Here is a 6,000-nt window from a genome sequence, read left to right on the forward strand (position 1 = left end):
TAACTTACACTTCTATCAGTTTATATATATATATATATATATATATCTATATATATATATATATATATATATATATATTATTTTAGTACTTTCAATCAATATATATATATATATATATATATATATATATGTATATATTTACCAGGAGAGTCTGTCTTGGAACAAAGCCAATTTTCAGCAGAGGCCCAGGGAGAAACACTCCAGACACATATCTTTGTAATGTGGGAGGAAACTAGAGCACCCAGAGGAAACCCACATGAATGCAGGGAGGACATGCAGACTCCACACAGGAGGCACCCCAGCCATGAATCAAACCGGAGAACCTCTAGCTGTGAGGCAACAATATTACCACTGCACCACTGCGCTGTCCTAAACATATATCTATATGGGTTCACTACGGAAGACCGAACGCCCATATTACTAATGCTCGGAATCCCGAGACCAGAACACGGAAAGACCAGATGACTGCAAGACTAGAAACGCAAATTTCATAATCCCGATGTTTGGAGATTTTGAGTTAGCACTTCTGGTGTTGCGGTTCAGTTAAGTATGTGTGTGTAAGTGTGTTTGTGAGGGGCTTTAATGTGTGATGTGACTGTGGTGTGTGTGTGAGGGACTGTAATGTGTGGATGTGAGTTTGTCTTGTATGTGGGTTTGTGTGATCTCGGAGTTAGAATATTAAAGTAGGGGGGTTTGGGAGTGAAGCCCCCCTACATGGGGGGTGCAGGGGTGCTTGCCCCCCTGCTTAAATATAGTGTAGGTTTATTCATTTGATTGTGGGGGGTAGCTGTGTGTTTGTGTATGTGTGTACTGTATGTGTTTCAAACGTTCGCTATTTTGAATTTCGCGCTTGTGGTCCGTCGGTCTTGTAGTCTTTCGGGTATTTGGTCTCGGGTGTATGGGCATTGGTATTGTGGATTTTCGTTAATATGCAGTGAACCCATCTATATCTATTTATATATATATATATATATATATATATATATATATATATATATATATATATCAGCACTGTGATTAATGAGGTACTGCCAGAACAGCTAGTTGGAATTTTGTAAATAATTATATGTCATTTTTGAATATCAAACTAATTTATATAAGATGCTTGTGTTACAAATGTATTAGAACTGTATGTCATGTGTATATCAAACTGCTTTGTGCAGATGTTTGTGTTGAAAAGGTATATGTAAAGTGCTTCTGTTTAAAATGTATCCACATAGTGTCCTACTGGAAGAGAGCAGAATTGTACATCCACTATTGTAACTGTTTAAATGTATATGTTTTAACAGTGGAAACTGGAGAGTTAACCTCAGTCCAGAAAACTTTAGAAATATATCTGAAATTAAATCACTTTATAGGCTAGGCCATAAAAATGCTATCTCACAGGTGTCAATGCCTCTGCAGAACACAGTACACATAATAGCTCACACACCACTGTCTCACTGGTGAAACACCTGAGGCAAAACACAAATTCAAACCTATTATTCATAGGTGATTACATCATGAGATACATTGATGTCCCTCTCACCAGGCTACATATGGGAAAGGTCACAGTTATCTGTCTGTGAGGTGCCAAGATACACCATACCACACATGCATGCGAGACTTTCAACATCAGGTAATGTTATGTTGGTTTCTTAGTTCCTGTTGGTATGTATAACTGTAGGCATACTTCAGTGGACTGTATGCAGAGACATGACTGAGCGTATGGACTGTGTGTCTCAGACGGGTATGCTCATAGCCTTCAGCTGCGTTTGACCTTCACCTAGGATGATGTCTCAATACACACAGAAAATGACTGAAGTCAATAATTGGGTTATCGTGTGGTGTCATTGTAAGGATCCACTACATGTCAGCCTGTGATGACTTGCTCAGCAGACCTCAATGCTTTGCCAGAGATGGTCTTCACCTGTCACCCCCGATATTTTGTGTACTGGCCAAGGCTGTTGACATCCCCATAGTGCATCTTATAGGTGGTGACTCAAGGGAGAACTTTCCAATGAGAAAACACCATCTTCAAACATCATGCTTATGCTGCTACACACCAGAAATGCCAACAGTAAACTCCACTCACTGGAAGGTGTCCCCACCTTGGAATATGCAGACATTTGCGGAGTCACAGCACCATGTGTGGCCATACCTGTTACACATCCTTCTGCATGTTCAAACCTGAAACTGACAGTGTGCAAGGTAATGCAGGTGGCGTGAACATACTCATTAAAAATAGATACACATCCAGATTAGTTAAACAGTGTGATTCCCTGGAGACACTGCAGGTGTATTCATTGCTGCAAGGACACCTAATCAAGCCATTGTCAGCTACAGGAGAAACTCCATGAATCTGGACACACGATGTTCTTATTTGAATCTACTTGTGTCTATCAAGATACATCACAACACAGTGGTTTGGGGTGACTTTAACTACTCAACAACTGTTTTGGTTACTCATGCTCAAACTCACTTGCCCAAAGCGTAGTCCATGTCCTTAACTACACTACCCTGAACAAGTGAGATCTGACCACAAATTGGTCTCATTAAAAATAAATATCACACCTGAATGCCCCCCTTGCAGCAATTACAGTAATAAATGTCATTCAAGCAAATTATAACCTACTATGGGAGGTATAAATAGCTTGACTGCACCTCCTCCCCTCAGATGGAACAGGCAGCTATGCTAAGCTGTACACCAATGATTTATGTAAGCACCTGTACAACTGCATAGACTCAGCTATACCTGACATGAAGAAAACAAACTCCTCATGGCACAGCAGACCTGCCTGGTGGGCAAGTGCCATTAGCAGGCTGGACAATAGGAGGTGAACATTGCTGTGTGACAGTTGGAGTGAGGGAGCTCCCCTAAAATGGAAGCACATCCTCCTCAGCTAAAACAAGAAAATAGTGTTATTGTGACGTCCTGCAAAAGAAAGTATGTGACAAAATTAGCCTCCTTCACAAATCCAGTAAATGCCAGTGCACCATGTCTCTTCAGCTATAAACCACGAACTTGAATGGTAAAAGAATAGATACTTTAATGACAAAACATACAATGTTAGTGCTTTCATTTAAATTACTGTTAAACTTCCTCAGGTCTGAGGAAGTTTAACAGAGATTTAAACGAAAGCGCTAACATTGTTTGTTTTGTCATTAAAGTATATATTTTTTTACCATTCAAGTTCATGGTTTATAGCTGAAGAGACATGGTGCATTGTCATTTATTGGATTTAGTTTGTTTGTTGTTTCCTCCTTCACAAATGATGACAAGGCATATTGTACTTACATGCGTAACGTAAAAGGAAGGGCCCAGATTGTTGGTGAACTCGTACTTAATGATACCACATATAATGATCCTGTAGACATAGCTAACCTGTTGTCTGACAGGTTCTGTGGCAATTTCACTCTCCTGTTCCCATCCCACATACCACATGACATTTCTACAACCTGCCCCATATCTTCTATGTCTACAGTTCAGGTTGTAAATGGCCTCTCTAAGGAGGAAACACAGCATCTATTCGACCTGCTACCATCCCAGGCTACATTCTACATGGGGTCCAACAAGGATTACTAACACCATTGTGAACTTCTTGCAATCACAGTGTAACCACTGGCTGCATCCTAGCTGACTGGAAAATGACAAATGTTATCCCCTTGCACACAGGTGGTGCATACACTGACCACAGGAACTATAGACCTATTAGCCTGATTAGCCATATCTGTAGGCCCATAGGGCAAATCATCATGGGCCAGATCAGCAAAGATATATGTACTCTACAAACAGATGACTGTACACAATTTAGATTTCTGAAAGGAAGATCATGCCTGTTAAACCTGGTGGACATGTATGAGGTGGTCACCAAGGACCTGGATGAGGGGACATCTGTGCATACAACCCACTGGACTTAGCCAAGCCACGTGACACTATCCCCCACTCAAGCATCATTGACAACAATCACTGAAGTAAGCATCAACAATAATATCATTAGCTGGGTCACTATGTGGCTCACTGATAGAACTCATACACAAAATAGGAAATCCACCTCCAATAGCTTATCTGTAACCAGTGGTGCTCCACAGGCCTCAGGCTTGGGTCCTCTACTGCTTGGAATCAATTTAACCAAAGTACAAGCAAAAAGTGAATGTCTGTGGCTGACAAGGTTTGCTGATGCCTGCAAACTGTGAATGGCTACAGGATCTCCCTATTATGTCAATATCCAATAAGAAGGTTTTCATGAACAAATGCTTGTTGACATACTCATGGCCATAAACTCCATTTAAATATGTATGTCATGATTTCCATCAGTGACACCAATATTCCTGGTAAGTAGCACATCAGTAGCAACACCTGATGTATATACTCAGGGGTGATAGACCTGGGCACACAGGCCTAGCCACAGGTTTACACCTACTTTACCTTAGATCACCATGTCTCCCCAGTGGTAAGAAGGGAATCATATCTTGTTCATGTTATAACTAGGGCACTGTAACCCAAAAATGACGTAGTTATAATCTTCATGTACTCTTCCCTCAACAGGCTAATATTTTGAGCAATGGCCATTTTGCCATGTACCCTTCCAAGCACTAGAGGCAACTGCACACAGCACAAAGGTTCTTCATAAGGGAACTTCAAGTCTTCAAGTCTTCAGTATGTGTCCTATGGGGATCCTCTGAAATAATTGTCATTGTAGCCTGTGTGAAATCGACTACTCAAAGGTGATCTCTGCCTCACATATGGGCAATGTCTGACCCTGCTTTATTGGAAATGCTGCATATATGTAGGTGGAATGGTACATGGATTACTCGCTGTAAGGACATTAACCTGGTAGGTGACATTATGAATACATGCTGGTGGGAGAGATATGTCTACCAAATTTTAACAAACCTTTGAAACAGGCTCCCACCTAATGCCAAACAGAGCACCTCATTGGCCCTCTTCAGATGCAATTTGTATGATTGGCTGGGTGACTGTCATTTTACCACAGGGCTTCTACCTGTGTCCCTTGTGGACAGGAGCAATATGTGCTGATTGTGTAAATAAGGGTAAGAACTTGGTTAGGATTGTAGTGGGCCTAGGCCCATTAGGCTAGTAAAGTGGAATGATCCTATGATCTCATATGCTGGTGTAAAATGGTTTAACATCCACACACACCTAGCTGCAATGTGAATAGCACCACTACGAACTAATGTTTGCAGAACACTGCACAGCACACACACACACACACTCTAAGTTGACTACAGTTGGATTAGAACCCCTACCTATCTTATAGTATACACTACAAATCACAATACTTAACACATGCACAACAGCTCAAGTATGCTATAAATATCTCCGTAGGTAATGTTGTGCTAGATGATATTGGGTCTTGTTGTGGTCAAGAATTTGGAGGCCCACTTCACCTGCTGCAACCAAAATACTGCAAAACCCTACCTTTTTCTAAGTCGGTGTGGTGATCATATTTATTTTATAGGGAGATGCAAACACACCAAGTGGCCTGCAGTGAGATTAGAACCCCTACCTATCTAGTCTTACATACAAAAAAATCCCAGTACTTATTGCATGTACCACAGCTGAAGTCTGACATTAGAACAACAGTTGGTAGACTTAAAGAAGAACCGTACCCACAGACTCAAACAACATGTTTATTTCATCATGGTTTGGTGTTTCCTACATTTTAACACCACTCTGGGAAAAATTACAGGTTTTTAAATATTTTTATATGTAATTTCTGAGTCTAACGACATGGGGTCTAGCATCTTGAAATAAGTCTTGATTGTTTAGTCTGTCCCATAATGCAGTGCTTGGCTGTAAAAAATGATGTCATGTATCCATTTCTTCCCGAAGCTCCTGTCACCGCATTGATTTTACATGCACACACTGCTTTCAGTGAGTTAGTTTTAAGTAACATTTCATGCCATTCAGTGACTACTTAAAAAAACAAATAGTGCAAATGCCACAGAACAGACTTTCAAAGTGCTTTTTACTGCTGCTTCTTTTTAGAATGGCCA

The sequence above is a fragment of the Protopterus annectens genome, chromosome 1.part1 (genome assembly GCF_019279795.1).
Source record: "Protopterus annectens isolate FY-2018-M chromosome 1.part1, PAN1.0, whole genome shotgun sequence".
Classification (NCBI taxonomy): Eukaryota; Metazoa; Chordata; order Ceratodontiformes; family Protopteridae; genus Protopterus; species Protopterus annectens.